Source organism: Saimiri boliviensis, chromosome 11, assembly GCF_048565385.1.
Source record: "Saimiri boliviensis isolate mSaiBol1 chromosome 11, mSaiBol1.pri, whole genome shotgun sequence".
Taxonomy (NCBI): Eukaryota; Metazoa; Chordata; class Mammalia; order Primates; family Cebidae; genus Saimiri; species Saimiri boliviensis.
Window position 1 is genome coordinate 61,552,941 of NC_133459.1, and position 21,983 is coordinate 61,574,923.

The window sequence follows — 21,983 nt, forward strand, 5'->3', positions numbered from 1 at the left end:
GACTCCTGGGCACAAGTGATTCTCCCACCTTGGCCTCTCAAAGTATTGGGATTACAGGTGTGAGCCAATGTGCCCTGCCCCTGCTCTTTTTCTTAATAGACTTGATTTTTAAAGATCAGTTTTAGGTTCACAGCAGAAATAAAGAATTCTCATGTATCTCCTGTCTCACATTAATACAGCCTCCTCAGTCTGGACATCCTGCATCAGGATGGTACATTTGTTACAACCGATGAACGGAAATTGACATATCATTATCACTAAATTGACATATCATTATCACTCAAAGTCTATAGCTCACATTAGGGTTTACTCTTGGTGTTCTACATTCTATGAGTTTTGACAAACATGTAATGACATATGTCCACCATTATAACATCATATAGAAGTTTCATTGCCCTGAAAATCTCCTGTGATTTGCCTATTCATCCCTCCCAACTTCCTAACTTCTGGCAACCACTGATCTTTGCACTGTCTCTATAATTTTGCCTTTTCCAGAATGTCATGCAGTTGAAATCATACACTATGTGGCCCTTTCAGATTGGCTTCTTTCATTTAGTAATATGCATTTGGGGTTCTTCCATGTCTTTCCTTGGCTTGATAGCTCATTTCTTTTCAGCCCTGAATATCCATTGCCTGGATGTACTACAATTTATTTATCCATTCATCTACTGAAAGACATTTTGATCACTTTCAAGTTTTGGCAATTAAATAAATCTGCTGTAAACATCTGTGTGCAGGTTTTTGTGAGGACATAGCTTTCAATTCATTTGGGTAAATACCAAGAACTGCAATTTTGGATTGTATGATAAAAGTATGTTTAGTATTGTAAGTAATTTCCAGACTATCTTCCAAAGTGGCTATACTACTTTGCATTCTCACTATCAATGAAATAGAGTTCCTGTTGCTCCATATCCTTGCCAGCATCTAGTCTCATCATTGCTTTGGATTTTGGCCATTGTAATTCATGTGTATTGGTATCTCTTTGTTCCAATTTGCAAATAACTAATGACATATGCTATTGAGCATTTTATATGATTTTGCCATCTGTATACCTTCTTTGGTGAGGTTTCTGTTCAGACCTTTGACCTATTTTTTAATTGGGTTGTTTGTTTGTTTACTTATTGTTGATTTGTAAGAGTTATCTGTATATTTTGGATAACAGATAACTTTTATAGATCAACAATAAGAAAACAACCCAATTAAAAAATAGGCCCTGTATTAGATAACTCTTTTGCAAATATTCTCTCCCTGTTTGTGGCCTCTCTTCTCATTCTCTTGATAGCATCTTTTGTGCAGAGCAGAAATTTTAATTTTAATAATTCTAGCTGATCAATTAATTCTTTCATGGACTATGTTTTTGTTGTTTTAGCTAAAAAGTTATCACCATACCCAAAGCCATCTAGATTTTCTGCTAAGTTATTTTCTAGGAGATTTATGGTTTTGTGTTCTACATTTTGATCTCTAACCCACTTTGAGTTAATTGTGACAGGGTAAAATTTGTGTCTCAATTCAATTTTTTGCATATGGATGTCTTGTTGTTCCAACACCATTTGTTGAAAAGATGGTCTTAGCCGGGCGCAGTGGCTCAAGCCTGTAATCCCAGCACTTTGGGAGGCCGAGGCGGGTGGATCACGAGGTCAAGAGATCAAGACCATCCTGATCAACATGGTGAAACCCCATCTCTACTAAAAATACAAAAAAATTAGCTGGGCATGGTGGTGTGTGCCTGTAATCCCAGCTACTCAGGAGGCTGAGGCAGGAGAATTGCCTGAACCCAGGAGGCGGAGGTTGCGGTGAGCCAAGATGGTGCCATTGCACTCCAGCCTGGGTAACAAGAGCGAAACTCCATCTAAAAAAAAAGAAAGAAAGAAAGAAAGAAAAGAAAAGATGGTCTTTTCTCCATTGTATTACCTGTGCCCCTTTGTCAAAGATCAGTTGACTGTAGTTATATGGGTCTATTCTAGGCCCTCTATTCTATGTCATTGATCTATTTGTCTGTTCTTTCATCAATACCACACTGTCCTGGTTACTGTAGCTTTATAGTATTTTTTTTTCTTTTTTTTTTTTGAGACAGAGTTTCGCTCTTGTTACCCAGGCTGGAGTGCAATGGCGCGATCTCAGCTCACTGCAACCTCCTCCGCCTCCTGGGTTCAGGCAATTCTCCTGCCTCAGCCTCCTGAGTAGCTGGGATTATAGGCACATGCCACCATGCCCAGCTAATGTTTTGTACTTTTAGTAGAGACGGGGTTTCACCATGTTGACCAGGTTGGTCTCGATCTCTTGACCTTGTGATCCACCCGCCTCGGCCTCCCAAAGTGCTGGGATTACAGGCTTGAGCCACCGCGCCTGGCCTATAGTAAGTCTTAAAGTCAGAAAGTATCAGTCCTCTGACTTTGTTCTTCTAATTCATTATTGTGTTATATATTCTGAGTCTTTTGCCTCTCTATATGAACTTTAAAATCAGTTTGTCAATATCTACAAAATAACTTGCAGCATTTTAGATTTCATTGAATCTATAAGTCAAGCTGGGAGGAACTGACACCTTGACAAAATAGTCTCCTGTCCATGAACATGGAATATCTCTTCCTTTATTTAATTGTACTTTCATTTCTTTCATCACAATTAAGAGCAATAAATTACACTTTTATTATGAAATATTTCTAATGTATGTAAAAGTACGCAGAATAATGTAACAAACATTCATGTACACTTAATATTGTCACTGAGGTGTGTTTATATAATTTTTAATTGATTCATATTTCCCACTTCTTTTTTTTAACCATTTTAACACTCTTTAATTCTACAGTTCAGTAGTGTTAAATATGTTCACACTGTTGTGAAACAGCTCTCCAGAACTTTTTTATCTTGCATGTCTGAAACTATACACATTAAACAAATGCCCTTCCTGTCTCCCACTAGTCCCTTGTAATCACCATTCTTTTTTTTTTTTTAACTTTTCAAGTTCAAAGGTACATTTGCAGGATGTGCAGTTTTGTTACATAGGTAAATGTGTGTAATCACCATTTTGCTTTCTGTTTCTATGAATTTAGTAATGTTACATACCTCATATAAATAGAATCATGCAGTATTTGTCTTTTTGTGGACAATTTGTTTTATTTAACATAATTTCCTCTAGGTTTATCTATGTTAGCATGTGACAAGATTCTCTTCCTTTATAAGGTTGAATAATATTCCATTGCATGTCCATACTACATTTTGTTTATTCATTTGCTCATTGATGACATTTGGGTTGTTTCCAGCTGTTAACTATTGTGAATAATGCCGCTTAGCCCATTTATGTTTGAGGTTACAATTTTTTGAATTTTGAGATATGTGAGAAAAATCAGACCTTGGCAATGACCTTGAGCAATAGGATATAAATAAATCTCACATGCTTGGTGTTCCAATAATGGAACACTAGGCATAAATTGATGCTGCTATGAACATGGGTACACAAATGTCTCTCTGATATTCTACTTTCTGTTCTGGATATTGTAATAGTCCATTTTTACCCTCCATTAAAGACATATCTGAGACTGGGTAATTTATAAAGAAAAGAAGTTTAATTGACTCACAGTCCCACGTGTCTGAGGAGGCCTCAGGAAACTTATAATCATGGAGGAGGGGTAACAGGCACATTTTACATGGCAGATGAGAGAAAGTGTGTGAAGAAGGAACTGTCAGATGCTTATAAAGCCATCAGCTGTCATGAGAACCCACTCACTATCACAAGAACCGCATGGGTCACACCACCCCCATGATCTAATTACCTCCCACCAGGTCTCTCACTCAATACATGGGGATTATGGGAATTACAATTCAAGATGAGATTTGGGTGGGGACACAAAGCCTAACCATATCAGATATATACCCAGAAGTGAGATTGCTAGATTATATGTAGTTCTATTTTTAATTTTTAAATGAAACTCCACACTGTTTTCCATAGAAGTTGCTCCATTCTACAATCCCATAAGGGTTCCAATTTCTTTACATTCTCACCCACACTTGCTATTGTTTTTTAAAGTAGCCATCCTAATGGGCATCAGGTATATCTCATTGTTGTTTTGATTCGCTCTTCTCTAATGATTAGTAACGTTGAGCATCTTTTCAAATGCTTGCTGGTCATTTGTACATCTTCTTTGGAGAAACATCTATTTAAATCTTTTCTCCATTTTCTAATCAGGTTATTTGCTTTTTTGTTTTCGAGTCATAGGAATTCTTTAAATATCGTGAATTTAACCCTTATTAGATTTATGATTTGCAAATATTTCCTCTATATTCTATAGAGTGCCTTTGACTCTGTTGATTATGTCATTTGATGTACAAAAGTATTTAAGTTTGATATAGTCTCATTGGCCTATCTTTGCTTTGTTACTTGTGCTTTCACTGTCAGACAAGAAATTGTTGCCAAGTCCAATGTCATAAAACTTTTCCCTTGCTTTCTTCAAGGGATTTTATAGTATTGAGTCTCATGTTTAGGTTTTTAATCTATTTTCATTTAATTTTTGTGTGTGGTGTAAGATAAAGGTCTAACTTCACTCTTTAGCATTTGGGTATCTCCATTATCAACACCATTTGGTGAAGACACTGTCCTTTCCTCCACTGAGTCATCTTGGCATTCTTGATAAATGAATTTTACTGAATTCATTTATCAGTTATGCTTTTATAAAAGTTTTATGATTTTTTATATGAATTTTGTACCATGTTTTTTTACTTGCTCATTTTTTATACAATTGATTTTACTTCAGCAATTCAAAATTTCCTTTTTGAATTGTTCATGTTAATGTATAGAAATGCAACTGATTTTTATGTGTTGATTTTGCATCCTGCAACTTTGCTGAATTCATTTATGAATGGTCAAGATTATTTGACCACATGTGGAGGGGGGGTTATTTCTGGGCTATTTATCCTATTCTATTTGTCTGTCTTTATGTCAATGCCACATTGTTTTAATTACCATGGCTTTGTAATATACTTTGAAATGAGGAAGTGTGAGTCTTCCAACTTTGTTCTTTTTAAAAAAAAATTTTGGCTATTTGGGGTCCCTTGAAATTCTATATAAATTTTAGGATAAATTTTTCTATTTCTTCAATAAATGTCATTGGGATTTTGAAAGGCTTATGGCAAATTGTAGATTGATTTGAGTAGTATGAACATCTTAACAATACTAAGACTTCTGATCCATGATCATGGAATGCCTTTCCCCTTTGTGTGTCTTTTTAAACTTCTTTCAAATATGTTTTGTAGTTTTCAATGTACATGTCTTTCATCTCTTTGGTAGCTTTATTCTTAAGTGTTTTATTCTTTTTGATGTTATTATAAATAGAATTTACTGAATTTCCTTTTTGAATTGTTCATGTTAGTTAACTGATTAGCTGGGCACAGTGGCTCACACCTGTAATCCCAGCACTTTAGGAGGCTGAGGAGGGCAGATCACCTGAGGTCAGGAGATCAAGACCAGCCTGACCAATATGGTGAAAACTCATCTTAAAAAAAAAAAAGAAAAAGAAATGCAGCTGAATTTTACATGTTGATTTTGTATCCTGCAACTTTGCTGAATTCATTTATCAGTTATGCTTTTATAAAACTTTTGTGATTTTCCTCATATAGATTTTGTAACATATTTTGTTCATTTTTTTATACAATTACTCTTACTTCAGTATATTTTCTATTCTTCCTTTAATTTTATATCATTATAAACATTTATTTTATAAGCTCTTCCAAATTATTCTATTATTTCTGGTTCTTAGGGTGCAAATACTATTAGTTATATCTGTTAACTGTTCCTTATGGAGGGTTTTTTCTTTATAAGGTTTGTAATATTTTCTATTCCATGTTTAGAGGAGTTTATATACTCTATGGCAGTGATAGGTGCCTCTGGGTTGTAAAGGTATGGATGGTAACACAATATTTTCAGTTGTTTCTGCAGACACATTTCTTCCAATGGTATCAATAGTTCCAGTATCAATAGTTTCTTGAATTACGAATCCTACATCGTGCAGGTAGAATAAATTTAAACCCCACACATACATACAGCATAAGCCTGAGATTTCAGTTTCCTGGACAGATGGCAATGCCCCCAGACAGATGGCAAACTTCTTTACCACATATCTGGGACAGAAGATGAGGAAGAGTTTTTCTAGCCTCTGAGTGTAAGAACCTCTAAGTTCTAGGCTGTATACAGGGGCAACAATTCCAGGTTCTGTAGCTTACATAGGATTATTAGCCAAACCTCTTATGTCTGTGTGGTCATTAAGAAACCAACATCCTTCTCTTAGGTCCTATAATTCTTCCCAAGTCAACTTTCCTCCATACAAGCAAGGGGTTCAGCAGTGCAGCTAGTACACAGGCACTGAAACCTCATTCACTGCCTTTTCATCTACACAATTACCTATATGATTTTATTTGCAAGCTTCAGAGCAGCAACTCAGCCCAAACCATCTTCCCCAATCAGGGTTCTTAAATCCTATCACAAAAGATTAATTTATATGGGATAAGCATTGCTTTCTTCTCTTTACAAAGACAAAATTCTAAACAGACTCATCTTGGTGACAGTACCTCTGGGAACATTTTTCAGAATGATGTTGGCACACATCTACTCAAATATATTGTCCCCATCTGGACTTATTTGTTTGGAGAGATCAATAAATTCACATATCAGTGTAAATGACAAGGTGGGAGAAGTCAGCAGGAAGAAGAATGAAAATAAGATATTTTATAAATTATCAAGACATGATCACTGAAAAACATTTTTTAATTAAATATGTTTTGTCTGGCGAGGTGTAGTGGCTCACGCCTGTAATCCCAACACTTTGGGAGAACAAGGAGGGTGGATCACTTGAGGTCAGGAGTTCGAGAACAGCCTGGACAACATGGCAAAACCCCATCTCTACTAAAAATACAAAAATTAGCTGGGCATGGTGGTATGTGCCTGTAGTCCCAGCTACTTGGGAGGCTGAGACAAGAGAATCGCTTTAACCTGGGAGGCAGACGTTGCAGTGAACCAAGTTCACGCCACTGCACTCCAGCCTGGGCAACAGAGTGAAACTCCGTCTCAAAAAAAAAAATTGGGAGGACACTGGGCTGATCATGGACGCTTGACAACCTGCGAGCAAGTGCCGGGAGGCCGAGCCAGAGAGGACCGAGAGGTGGCGAGGACAGATTTCAAGACCAGAGAATGGCAGGGGACAGAAACCCTCAAGTTACCTCCTGGAGCAGTTTATTTTACTAGCCAAAGGTACCAGTGGCTCAGCCCTCACTACTCTCATAAGCCAGGTGTTAGAGGCCCCTGGAGTGTGTGTCTTTGGAGAACTTCTGGAGCTGGCCAATGTGCAGGAGCTTGCGGAAGGAGCTAATGCTGCTTATTTGCAGTTGTTGAACCTATTTGCCTATGGGACATACCCAGATTACATAGCCAACAAGGAGAGCCTGCCAGAACTGAGCACAGCTCAGCAGAACAAGCTGAAGCATCTTATCATCGTGAGCTTGGCATCAAGAATGAAGTGTATCCCCTACTCCGTGTTGCTGAAAGACCTGCGGAATCTCCGGGAACTAGAAGACCTCATCATTGAGGCTGTCTACACTGACATCATCCAGGGCAAGCTGGATCAGTGAAACCAGCTGCTGGAAGTGGATTTCTGCATTGGCCGTGACATCCGAAAGAAGGATATCAATAACATTGTCAAGACCCTGCCTGAATGTTGTGACGGCTGTGAAGCAGTTCTGCTGGGCATAGAGCAGCAAGTTCTGAGAGCCAACCAGTACAAAGAGAATCACAACTGAACTCAGCAGCAGGTAGAAGCAGAGGTAACCAACATCAAGAAGACACTCAAAGCCACCACATCCTCTTTGGCTCAGGAGATGGAGCAGCACCTGGCTGAACGGGAGTGTCCCTCTCACGCTGAGCAGAGGCAGCCCACCAAGATGTCCAAAGTGAAAGGTCTGGTCTCCAGCTGCCACTAGGGCTGGCTGGGGCAGCTGGCACTCACCAGGCCTGGGTCAGGTGGGGAGGGGACACCAAGGGCCCATTTCCTCCCCTCTCTACCTGCAGTGAGTTCCAGACCTGCCCGTCCCCTCACCAGCGCCTCCCCACCCTCTTGGTACTGTGACTCCCCCTCACTCACTCCCTCCTCCTCCAGTTGTTTGAACAATGAGAACACATGGACACGGGGAGGGGAGCACTACACACTGGGGTCCGTTGGGGGGAAATGGGGGAGGGACGGGGGGTGGGGAGGTGGGGAGAGATAGCATGGGGAGAAATGACAGATATAGGTGAGGGGAAGGAAGGCAGCAAACCACACTGCCATGTGTGTACCTATGCAACCATCTTACATGTTCTTCACGTGTACCCCAAAACCTAAAATGCAATAAAAAAAATTTTTTTTTATTTAGTGGACCAGGAGAGGCAGACCCACCCTCAATCTGGGTGGGCACCATCTAATCAGCTGCCAGTGTGGCTAGAATAAAGCAGGCTGGAGAAAATGGGGGAGCAGACTCGCTGAGTCTTCAGGCCTTTATCTTTCTCCTATGCAGGATGCTTCCTGCCGTCGAACATTAGACTCAAAGTTCTTCAGCTTTTGGACCCTTGGGCTTACACCAGTGGTTTGCCAGAGGCTTTCAGGTCTTTGTCCACAGACTGAAGACTGCACTGGGCTTCCTGACTTTTGAGGTTTTGGGACTCAAGCTGATCCATCGCTGGCTTCCTTGCTACTTAGCTTGCAAACGGCCTACTGTGGGATTTTGCCGTGTGATCATGTATGTCAGTTCTCCTTAATAAACCCTCTTTCATACATACATATATCCTATTAGTTCTAACCCTCTAGAGAACCCTGACTAAGTACACATTGAAACTAGAAGTAAAGGATGGATATGAACACAGATTAGCTTGTTAGGATCTGAGAAAGTTGCACTTGCCATAAATATGATAGCGTATTGATTTATTAAACTGTCATTCTGATCTCCACAAAGGCAAGGATTTTACAAATATGGTGTGTGATCTCTCGAAAGGGAGAGAAGGCATCAGGGGGCCAGGAAGTGAGGGTCACAGAAGAATCCCAGAGTTGTGGACAATGAACTTTGTCAACTTCACAATTTAGAGGAAGCCCACTCTCAATAAGTAGAAATCAAGGAAGGAAAGCCAGGCCAAGAACACTAAAAGTATTCAAACTGACAGACTGACCCAGCACATGAGAATGAAGTTTGTGAAGGAAATGGACCCTTGGGATGCAATGGGGAGGGTACCATAAACAAAGGCAAGTTCTAGCCACAGCCAGACAGCTGGTAACAAAGGCTGGGCTGTAAAAGGTCTTTCTGGCTGCCCTTTTATACAGAAGTAGGAAAATCACACACCTCTTTTGGGTGTGAGAGTGATCTGGCTACAACATCTGTCACCCCATTGATTGCCAGGCCGGCTTCATTAGTTCTGGCTGGCTAGGCTAGGATCTCCTTCCTTCTTGCTTTCCCATGTACATCTCTTCTTCAGCTGCATGCTGTCAAGAATAATATCGTTCTTAACAGGGAATAACCCCCACTTGACTCAAGAACCCCCTAAATAATCTCTTAGTTCTGACATATTTGTTCACAATAAAGAATCATCTCCAGGTTGGAAATTACCTCACGCCTGTAATCCCAGCACTTTGGGAGACCAAGGTGGGCGGATCACGAGTTCAGGAGATCAAGACCATCCTGGCTAACACGGTGAAACCCCGTCTTTACTAAAAATACAAAAATTAGCCAGTTATGGTGGCATGAGCCTGTAGTCCCAGCTACTTGGGAGGCTGAGGCAAGAGAATTGCTTGAGCCCAGGAGGTGGAGGTTATAGTGAGCCAAGATTGCGCTGCTGCACTCCAGCCTGGGCAACACAGCGAGACTCTGTCTCAAAAAAAAGAATTATCTCTAATGCCAAAGTGGCTGAAGCCTCACAGGAAAAGAGGTTCTATCTCTGGAATTAAGGATTCAACAAGGGGAGTCCAAAGACTTTCAGACGTTCATCGACGATTAAAAAGTCAAAAAAAATTAAGAGGAACGTGGTCCAAACCACTGCTATGAGGATATTGTAGGATGTCAGGAACCTTTGTGCGTCCTTTCCATGTTTGGAGAGGAGGCAGTGCAACTTCGTGGGCTTTAGAATCATTACCGTCTGCCTCAGGGCCTCTTGTCTTCGTATTTTTCTGCTTAGTTACCATCAATGCACTAGTGATTCCCTGTCCAGAACTCATTCTAGTACTCCTGACCCTCCTATCAATCTCCTACAAGACCCTCCTACTTTAGTATTCCACAGACTAAAGAGATTTATTTGACATCTACTATGTGCCAAGTAGTGTCCCAATCTGAACTTATGATCTTCATTCTCCGCAAAAGAAAACTGGATGAAGTCTTGAGGCCTGCGCCAGAGTTTCAGATAGAACTAATGTTGGGAGCATGTATAAAATGTCAGGTACTGTCCCAGCCTCTTCCACCTACAGATCTCATGTAACCTTCACATTGATCCATTGAATAAGAATCAATACCCTCCATTTAACAGGTGAGAAAACAGATACATAAAAGTAGTAAGTGCTTCCAAGAGTTTAGGATTTCAAGGACATTTCAAAAGAGACGGGGAAGTCACATAGGATTGCTGTTTATCTAGGCAAATAGAAACAATAAAAAAATTAGTATAATTTCATAAAAGACAGGCTATATTAAAAACAAAAAATAAAAAGGAGAAAAAATATAAACATTCATTTAAGTTTAATAAATGTTGCCTTATGGAAAATTTATATGGTCCTTATTTTCCTCATTTTGCTGTCAACTCGTAAAAGCCTAGCCACAAGTCTTAAATTTGGGGTCCACTAATTTGAGTTACTTGTTAGGGTTTCCTGATATTTGCATAAATAGCGGGTTAAATCTCTCTTTTTCAGTCATCTTTCTTGGCAAATGCTAGGCAAATTAAATTATGTTGCCTTAAAAGATGTGAAACAGGCTGGGCGAGGTGGCTCACTCCTGTAATCCCAGCACTTTGGGAGGCCGAGGTAGGCGAATCACGAGGTCAGGAGATCAAGACCATCCTGGCTAACAAGGTGAAACCCTGTCTCTATTTAAAAAAAAAAAAAAAAAAAAGATGTGAAACAGAGAACATCTCAAGCTCTACCTTAGGGGAACTTTAGCTCATTCAGTGGGGTTACTTTATATTTAAAAAATAAAAGAATTACAATCATTGGCCTTTCTGGGAAAAAAAAAAAACTCTGGGGCTGTTACATTTTTTTCAGATATAGAAAAATAAATTTCTGGAGAAAATATCATTTTGTCATAATTGTATTTTGCAAAGATTATAAGATTATTCCATAGTATTACCAGAATAAATCAGAAATGAGCATAACAGGGCTTGAAATTTTAGTTTTCAGGGTAAACACAGTAATAATTTCCAAATTATAAACTAATGAAGTCTTCCAATTTGTCAGAAGCAATGAAAATTAGTTTAACGGGCCGGGCGCGGTGGCTCAAGCCTGTAATCCCAGCACTTTGGGAGGCCGAGGCGGGTGGATCACAAGGTCAAGAGATCGAGACCATCTTGGTCAACATGGTGAAACCTCGTCTCTACTAAAAATACAAAAAATTCGCTGGGCATGGTGGCGCGTGCCCGTAATCCCAGCTACTCAGGAGGCTGAGGCAGGAGAATTGCCTGAACCCAGGAGGCGGAGGTTGCGGTGAGCCGAGATCACGCCATTGCACTCCAGCCTGGATAACAAGAGCGAAACTCCATCTCAAAAAAAAAAAAAAAAGAAAAGAAAATTAGTATAACATATACTTTCTAATAGTGAAAGAAATTGATATTTTTTAAACTGTAACTAAATTTGGAAATTAAATACTACCCACTACACCCTGATGCTTAAAAGTCCCTTAAAGAAGTCAAATAATACTGCTTGCTAAGCCTACCCTATTGGACTCTAGGCTCATTAATATTAAAAAATATATAATTTAGTATTTAGAGTGACAGATATATTACCCAATTAATTTTTTTTGGCAATAAAATACTATTCATTGAAGAAAGCAAGATGAGTATCAGCAATCAAGGTAAAAGAGAAAGAAAGGTAGAAAGAAAACTATAAACAGTAATATAACTAACATATTTGGAGTTGTGATTATTTTGGTAACTTTCTGACATTTTTGGTCAAGTCAAAACACCTTAGCAAATATAATTAGGTTGAATGGTCTAAAATTTTTATTTTTCCGTAGGTCAAAAAAATGATCAAATGTCAGCTATTTCAAATAGTTCAAACTGCTGGCCACAGTGGCACACATCTTTAGTCCTAGCTACTCAGGGAGCGGAAGTGGGAGGATCACTTAAGCACAGGCATCTGGGGTTGCAGTAAGCTATGAAGGGGCCACTCCAGCCTGGGTGACAGAGCAAGACCCTGTTTGTAAAAAATAATAATAATAAGCAAAAAAAGAAGCTTTCTTTCAGCCTTAGCACTGTCCTCTTGGAAACCTCCACTCCACCAGAGCCAAGTGGAGGAAAAATCAAATGTGCAGGCTGAAGCTCAAAAGATGAGGCATGGGTCCAGGTAAATTGCTAGGTTGTGCACCCATGGAGGCCCCAGGAACAGAAACATGGAGTGCCAGAGGCTGGGGATGTCGGTATACATTGTCGGACTGCATGCTACAGTCTAGAACTTGTCTCTCAAAGGACCTAGAAGTTCCATCACCATCTGATCACCAACACCACCTCTGAGACACCTACCTTTTCATATCAAAACAATCCCTGTGGGTCATTTACCCTGGACCTGTAACATTCTGGACTCATTTCTGTGTTCGCTTGTGTTTAAAGACCCCATTCGCCAAGTGTAATAAGCGTAGGATAAATCACCTCTTCTGCTGTCTTAGTTGAAGAGTCAAAAAATCAAAAAATGAAAATAAATTTTTAAGGAACAAATAGTTCAAACGAATATCTATAATCCTCAATACATTTTAATTAAGTAAATGAAACCAATGTATTCATTTTTATACAGGAAATGAATTTCGTTTATTTTGCTTTTACTTCTATTGTCAAAGTGAAGTATTTGTTTTCTACTAAACAGAAACTGGTTTAATAAAGATGTGTTGGCCTGGCGCAGTGGCTCACGCCTGTAATCCCAACACTTTGGGAGGCCGAAGTGGGTGGATCACCTGAGGTCAGGAGCTCTAGACAAGTCTGGCCAACATGGTGAAACCCTGTCTCTACTAAAAATACAAAAATTAGCTAGGCATGGCGGTGGGCACCTGTAATCCCAGCTACTAGGGAGGCTCGGGCAGGAGAATCACTCGAACCCAGGAGGCAGAGGTTGCAGTGAACTGAAATCGCTCTATTGCACTCCAGCCTGGGTGATAAGAGGAGATTCCATCAAAACGAAACAACAACAACAAAAAAGCCAGGCGCAGTGACACACACCTGTAATCCCAGCACTTTGGGAGGCCGAGGTGGGTGGATCACCTGAGGCTGGAAGTTCAAGACCACCCTGACCAACATCAAGAAATCCCGTCTCTACTAAAAATACATAACTAGCCGGGCATGGTGGTGCATGCTTGTAATCCCAGCTACCTGAAAGGCTGAGGCAGGAGAATCACTTGAACCTGGGAGGAGGAGGTTGCAGTGGACCAAAATCATGACAACCTGGGTGACAAGAGTGAAACTCAGTCTCAAAAAAAAAAAAAAAGATGCGTTAGGCCAGGCACGGTGGCTCAAGCCTGTAATCCCAGCACTTTGGGAGGCCGAGGCGGGTGGATCACGAGGTCAAGAGATCGAGACCATCCTGGTCAACATGGTGAAACCCCGTCTCTACTAAAGATACAAAAAAATTAGCTGGGCATGGTGGCACATGCCTGTAATCCCAGCTACTCAGGAGGCTGAGGCAGGAGAATTGCCTGAACCCAGGAGGCAGAGGTTGTGGTGAGCCGAGATCGCGCCATTGCACTCCAGCCTGGGTAACAAGAGCGAAACTCCGTCTCAAAAATAAAAAAAGAAAGAAAAAAGAAAAAAGATGTGTTAACTTAGTTAGTTATATATGAGTTCCCCAGCAAAGCCAGGCTTAGACAGCAGTTTAACAAGCTAATATCAACAACCAAAGAACTTTCTGTCAGGGACTTAGATTGAGTGAAGTTTCATGAATTGACACTGTGGCAAAGTATTCACTTTAATAATGCCTGCTAATTCTTCTTCGCTGCCTGTCTTGTTCAACACTACAACCCAGTCTTAGTGCATTCATGCTGCTATAACAAAATATCTTAGATTGGGTGATTAATAAACAACAGAAATGTATTCCTCACAGTTCTGGAGGCTGGGCAATCCAAGATCAAGGCACTGGCAGATTGGATGTCTGGTGAAGGCTTGTTCTTTGCTTCATAGACAGCACCTGTTGCTGCATCCTCACGGAGCAGAAAGCAGAGGACACGAAATGAACAGCGTTTCCTCAGATGCCTGATGAGATGGAAGTGCCTAGCGGCCTGAAGCCTTTTTCATAAGGGCCTTAAATCGATTTACGAGGGAGGAGCCCTCATGACTTAATCACCCCCTCAAGGACTCACCTTCTAATACCATCACCTTGAGGCTTGAGGTTTAAGTTCCAACATATAAATTTTGGAGGGACCCATATATATATATATTTTTTTATTTAAGTACTTAAGTATTTTATTTAAATTCATTTTATTTTGCTATCTGAATTTTTTAAAAACATACTGGTGCCAAAAGGTCGCAAGATTCATAAATGCAAACAAATGTATAAACAAACAACTCAGGCACACCTAAATAATCTGTAAAATAGAAATAATCCATCTGTATAAGAAAAAATTATCAAATCAGTATCTACAATGTGGGCCAATAAAAGAAAGGGTTTTCATACTTGATCCTTTTTTGGTTCCTCAAAATTAAAATCTTGGCTCCGTTCCGTGCTGTATAATGATAGATTTTTTGAAGAGAGAGATTAGGAATTCTCTTGCTGTTTCCATAGGTTTCATCAGCTTGTTTTCCATGACTCATAATGGCGTCTTGCAAAAACTCTTGTTCCCTTGATCTCATGGGTCAAATGAATGCTCTGGAGCTAGTTTTCATCAACCAGTCAGCATTCCTCCTGCTTTCCAACTGTGCATTCTCAGCTGGACCCAAACGTTTTCCAGTCTACTCATTCACAAAATAAAATTATGAGTATTCTTCAAAAGGGCTCAGTCCAAATTGCCCAGGGATATTCTGAAGATTTAAATAAAAACAAAATATTATTCACACAAAAATTTTGTTAAGTGTTACTTGAATTAGAATTGGTAGAAAACAGTTTTAAACCCATTTATTAAAACTATGCCTCATAAGACAACCAACAAACGTCCTCAAGTCTCTGATTCAGGGCTCTTTCTGATTCTGTATTATGTCATGGCACCCCCGCCCCCACCGTTGTATCCCTAAGAAGACAATGTGCTCAGTGACAAACTTCTCAGCCCAGGACCAGGGAAACCTAGGGTCTCCTCTAACCTCTGCTGCTACAGTATGTTTGGTGTGTTTTCTATGTCTATCAAATGAAAGTGTAAGTGTTCATGTAAGTTTCTTTCAATTTTAACATTCCATGATTCTAACACAGAGACATAGAAACTGGGATTTATTCATTCAGTCAATAAACCCTTACTGAACATCTAAATGCCAGGCATCCTGTCCTCTGAAGGTGGAGTGTCTCTATTGGGGACACACATTCAATACGTGAATTGAAATTAGCCATCCCCATTCTGGCAAATAGTAAGCCCTCTATAAATATTTGTTGTATGAACAAATTAGTTCGTGCTTGGTCCTCAAGTATAGTATAATAATTTCTGACAAAGAAGTAAGTTCAACAATGTTTATTTACTACTTAAAAACTTTTCAACCAACAGTTAAAATCACCATAAATTCATTAATTCTGACATCTTCCTCTACCAAATACTACCATTATCTCTCTATTGGATTTTTAAATTTAATTTTGTTTTTTTCTTTTGTTATGTTATTTTATTTATTTATTTATTTTTTAGACAGAGTCTCGCCGTACCTCCCAGGTTGGAGTCAGTGGCATGATCTCAACTCACTGCAACCTCTGCCTCCCAGGTTCAAGTGATTCTCCTACCCCAGCCTCCCGAGTAGCTGGGATTACAGGCATGCACCATCACATCTGGCTAATTTTTATATTTTTAGTAGAGATTGGGTTTTGCCATGTTGTCCACACTGATCTCGAACTCCTGGCCTCAAATGATCTACCACCTCAACCTCCCAAAGTGCTGGGATTACAGGCATGAGACACCACCCCTACTCTTTTTTTTTTTTTTTTTTTAGAAATAGGGTTTCACCATGTTGCCTAGGCTGGTCAAGAACTCCTGGCCTCCACCTTGGCCTCCCAAAGTGTTGGGATTACAGGTGTGAGCTACCATGAGCCAAACAAAATCTATGTAAAGTGTTAACTAACAAAATATTTTAAGCATTTAAATATTTTGTTGAAACATTCTAATTCTTACATAATTTATATGTACATCTTTTATACCTGAAATATCATCAGAACTGCATATATACAAAAGCTGTTTCCTTTTATTGCCTATCATACAGTACTGTATGGCTAGTTCATAAAGTTGCTATAAGAATTAATGAATTATATAAGAAAGAAAGTTTAGGCCGGGCGCGGTGGCTCACGTCTGTAATCTCAGCACTTTGGGAGGCCGAGGCGGGTGGATCACGAGGTCAAGAGATCGAGACCATCCTGGTCAACATGGTGAAACCCCGTCTCTACTAAAAATACAAAAAATTAGCTGGGCATGGTGGCGCGTGCCTGTAATGCCAGCTACTCAGGAGGCTGCGGCAGGAGAATTGCCTGAACCCAGGAGGCGGAGGTTGCGATGAGCCGAGACCACGCCAATGTACTCCAGCCTGGGTAACAAGAGCAAAACTCCATCTCAAAAAAAAAAAAGAAAGAACGTTTAAGTTTAAAGAGCCTATTCTAAGTGAAAACACTATAATAACAATTCTACTTCCTTATCTAATTATAATGCAAAGAACCATTTACAAGGCAACTTATAAGCTTCAAAATAGTCTGATTAAAAAATTATTTTAGTCTATATATTAAGCAAAAGAGAAAATCTAATTTTAATGTTATTAAATGATTGAAAATAAAAGCACTGTCAATACAAGTATTTCAATTGCCAGAGTTCTATAGGCCAGATAATAATTTTAAATAATAGTTACTTTGTTAATTGTTGAAATAATATGTAATAGTCTTTTTTCTCCTCAATCATTAAAATCTTATATAACATTCTGATAATAATTTGTCACTAAGACAGGTATTTTTCTAAGTAATGTATCACCAAACCACATTTTGTTTCTAGTGTCATCTGCTGAAATCAATCCATGTTATAAAATGACACATTGACTAAAAACTTGATAAACTTTGAAATGAAGTTCACTGACATGCCGCTAAAAATAGACCTATTTTAATTTTTTCAACAAATTTAATAGGAACATGGTGATAGAAGTACATTAGGATAATAGAAATTCACCCTACATTAGTTTTTAATGAATCTTAGATATCACAATTCTTTCATATTCCAAAATTTAATTAGTCTTCAAAAATAATAACTACCATTTTTTGAGCTCTTACAACATGCAAGATACTGTGCTAAGAACTTCACATACTTCACAGAGTCTTCACAAGGACCTTATGCAATGCTGTACGTATGAATTAGTGTCCCCATTTTACAGAAATGGAAACTGAGACTCAGAAGGTTAAGAAATTTGTTGTAAATATTAGATAAATAATGGAAGAGCCAGGATTTGAATACAACAGGTCTATCTGATTCCAAAACCTGTGCTCTTAACCAATATGATGTATTACCCATTCAATTTTAAGAAAACGAAGTCCCAGCTGGATATGGTGGCTCATTCCTGTAAATCCCAGCACTTTGGAAGGTCGAGGTGGGAGAATTACTTGAGGTCAGGAGTTCAAGACCAGCCTGGACAACATGGTGAAACCTCATCTCTACTAAAAATACAAAAAACTTAGCCAGGCATGGTGGCACGTGCCTGTAGTCCCAGCTACTAGGGAAGCTGATGCAGGAGGATCACTTGAACACAGAAGGCAGAGGTTGCAGTGAGCCGAGATTGTGCCGCTGCATGCTAGCCTGGGTGACAGAGTGAGGTTCTGCCTCAGAAACAAAGGAAAAAAGACAGGAAAAAGAAAACGAGTCCCAAATATAGGGAATCAGAAAGTCAGCAAAGTAGAAATATAAAATTAGGTAAGATATGGGAACAAAGGAAAAAGATGTTGCTGTTAAAGAGAGAAAGAAACGTAAACCGCAGAAACGTAAGATTCTCAAAGTTAGATTTACAAAATAAGATAAATACATTTTCATTTTTAAGAAATCATTTTCTTTTGGCAATATTTGAAAATGATTGCAGAGAATGATTCTTTTCAGAGTTTCTTGATTAACACATTTTTCATTCTAGATTAAAAATGCGAGGTTTTTTAATCATCTTGTTTACATCTCTGTACTGTTTCACTAAATAATGTACATACTTTTTATAGGCATTTGATAACAAGAATCAAATATTTGTGGGGAAATGAAGTACACTTATTTAAGCTTTGCACCATCATTTCTCCTCCATGGGAAATTAAGTTATTTTCACATGACCAAAAAAAATTCATGACACGCAATTAAAAAACAACAAACAAGAGTCACATTTTATAAGGCAGCAATTACGTTCATGTGGTATCAGTATAATTGAAAGACAGAAGACATTTCATTCGTTAGTAACACAGAATTTCTTCTGGTGGGTTTCCTGGAGCTCATTAGATATTCCCTGGCTGATTCTCCTAAGTAATTAGATTTTAACAGGATTTTCAACAGATCAGAGCAATCTCTGTGGGTGCCAATAGAAGAGTCCCCCTCTGGCCTTACCAGCAGGGCAGAGCAGATAATATCCAGACTGGGAGTTAATAGGACAATTACTGGCCTCTTTTAAATGAGTTACATTAATGCACTTAAGCTAAATGGCTCTGCATATGATTAAATATTAACATTTGCAAAATATGAAATCACAATATGCAATCAAGTTTTGTTGTTTTAATTTCCTCAACATAAGATTTCAATTGTTTACATGAATGCCTTTAAATATTGTATACTAAACATTTTTAGGATATACTAGTATAGAAAGTTGGAAACTATTCCTCTCACTTAGGAGTCCTAAAATACACTGACCTTCAGGATGCCGTTTCTGCCTAAGATAAGGTAACTAAAAAAATCAGATAAATATATGAAATAATATTTTTCAGACATTAGAAAACAGGCAATACAGGACAATGATCTCTGAGAGGAAAGAAAAGAAATGAGGTGGTTTTCCTGAGTTGAGAAACAAAGTGGAGAATTTAGGCTGGAACTCACCAAATAGGAGACAGTCTCAAAACAGCAAAGGAAGAGAATCCAAAGATCTGTGGAGGGTCTCCCTCAAGTCTTAAGCTTAGTGCTGATCAGCACATGTATGTGAGGCAACCATTCAAAGCTGGAAAAAGAACCGCTTTTCCAGGACCAGGTCAGATAATTTTCAGAGCTCACAGAGGCCTGGAAATAGTTCACATTCTCAATAGCCAGAGTTAAAAATAAACACCTCATAATATATAAGGCAACAGGCAGATATTGCCTTCGTAGTTGGGGCAAATTAGCCCTAAACAAAGTTGCTCTGGTTCTACCTAACAGAACCTAAGACAAACGTCAAAAGAATGAACATACTTTTAAATTATTTTAATATGCTAAAACAAAGCTCGAAAATATTTAGAAATATAAAATAATCTACCACCAAACAATGTCAATTTCACGATATCTAGCCCCAAATTCACAAAGTCATAAAAGTCATCAGAAAATATGACTTAAAATCATAAGAAAAAAAATCAATCCATAGAAGCAGACAAAGAAATTACCAAGATTAGGAATTAGGAAAAAGGAACATTAAAACAATGATTAGAAATATATTCTATATGTTTAAAAAGAGAGAGGAAAGAAAAAGCATGGTAAAAAGAGACATGATATATAAATGACCTAAGTCAAATTTCTGAAGATGAAAAATACAATGTCTTAGGTAGAGAAAGAAAAAAAAAATGTAGAATTAACAGTAATTTAACACTGCAGACAAAAAAAAACATGTACAGAACACCACTGAGCTGTGTGACGATTTCAAGCAGCCTAATATATGAGTAATTGAAGTCCCAAAAGGAGAAGAGAGAGTGGAAGGGAAGAGAAAAGCAGTTTGAAGAAATAATGACCCCGAATTTGTAAATTTTGATCAAAACAACAGAACCATAAAACATGAGAAAAGCTATACAAAGACATATCACTAATTAAACAGCCTAAAATACACTGAATTTTAAGTGAATTTTGAAAATATTTTAAATGTTTCCAGCAAAAAACAAAATACACTTGGTCCTCAAATAATGTGAGTTTGAACTGAGTGCATCCCTTTAACACAAGAATTTTTTTTGCAATATAGTCAGCCCTCCATACTAGCCGGTTCCAAATGAACAACCAAACACAGATTGAAGATACAGTATTGGAGGGATGCAAAGCCCACTTGTAAAGAGGAGGCCAACTTTGCATATCACAAGTTCTGCAGGACTGATGGCAGGACTGGAGTTATGAGCAGATTTTGGTATCCACAAGTGATCCTGGAATCAATTCCCCACAGATACTGAGGAATGACTAAATGGTCTAGACCTGATCCAAAGTCAGTTTTGTGCTTTGTTCCTATGATGTTGGCCCGTAATATTTTCTAAAAAGAATTTTCAATCTAATACACTCAATTTTGCCACTGAGTATAAAAGATTTCAGAAATTTTATAATTATACCCTTTACTTACAGACCTTATAAAGTGATGTTTCCTAATCTTATGATAGTAGTACTTAGCCTCAGACATCAAAACATCACTATAAAATATCAAATTAGGTCCCTGCCAGTGCAGAGGCAGAAGCCTAAACCAGACAAGTACTGTGAGCACTACCTCCATGCCTTAACTGGCTCTTATTCACTTGTACATAGGGAATAAGTTGACTAAGAGAATCTTCCCACTCATTAGGCCCTCATAAAATCCTTATAACTAGTTCAGGTATTCATGATCCAGAGAGAAATGGAATCTGTGCATAGAGGGTCTTACGAAGTGGTGTTGATAGCTGCAACTTTTATGAGACTCAAAATAGAGGCTTAGATTCCATCACAAGAAAAAGCTTCCTGACATTGGAATGGATTAAAAACAAAAATAGTGGAACTTTCTGAAAGTTTCAAATTCTGTTTCTGGTTGGTTTGTTTGTGAGACAGGGTCTCACTCTGTCCCCCAGACTGAAATACGGTGGCACAATACATGGCTGATGCAGCCTCGACCTCCTGGGCTCAAGTGATCCTCCTACCTCAGTCTCCTGTGTAGCCATGACTACAGGTGCCTGCCACCATGCCTGGTTAATTTTTTTTAAAAAAATTTAGTAGAGGGGAGAGAGATCCAAGATGGCTGATCACTAGCAGCTCGGGATTGTAGCTCCCACTGAAAGCGCAAAGAAGGAGAGGACGCCACACCTTCACATGAATTCTTGTTGCTCACGCACCAGGAGATTCCCAGCGGAGGAGCCCCACGGGTCGCCAGCGCGACTCTTGTGACCGGCGAGGCGGTTTTGCCGGCGCCTCGGAGCGTCGGTTCTCGGTGCAGAGTCGGAAAAGCACCATCAATCTTAACGCCGCTGATTTAGTCGGTGCAGTGGGTTGCTCAGATTTCGGAGCTGAGAATCAGTAAGTTGGACGTCCACTCAGAAACCCAATTACAAAGACGGTGATTATAAAGACTACAGATGGATGAATCTACAACGAAGGGAAGAAAACGGTCAAAAAAGGCTGAGAATACCCAAGATCAGAACACCTCTTCCTCAGCAGGGGATCCCAGTTCCTCATCAGCAACGAAACAAGGCTTGATGGAGAACGAGTGGGTTCCAATTACAGAAGCA

General features: G+C 39.0%; 1 long non-coding RNA gene and 1 pseudogene across 1 annotated transcript in view; one reads left to right on the top strand and one right to left on the bottom strand.

Annotated features, from left to right (window-relative positions):
* Nucleotides 1-19,547, bottom strand: part of LOC141580404 (uncharacterized) — a 43,433-nt gene extending 23,886 nt beyond the window's left edge. Inside the window, exons 1-3 of the long non-coding RNA XR_012512609.1 lie at nucleotides 19,390-19,547; nucleotides 14,853-15,196; nucleotides 14,281-14,379 (exon numbers count right to left, since the gene is read on the bottom strand). This is a non-coding gene — a long non-coding RNA (uncharacterized LOC141580404). The remainder of the gene's footprint in view (nucleotides 1-14,280; nucleotides 14,380-14,852; nucleotides 15,197-19,389) is intronic.
* On the top strand, nucleotides 7,109-7,962 carry LOC101029087 (COP9 signalosome complex subunit 7b pseudogene; annotated as a pseudogene).
* Nucleotides 19,548-21,983: the final 2,436 nt, after the last annotated feature.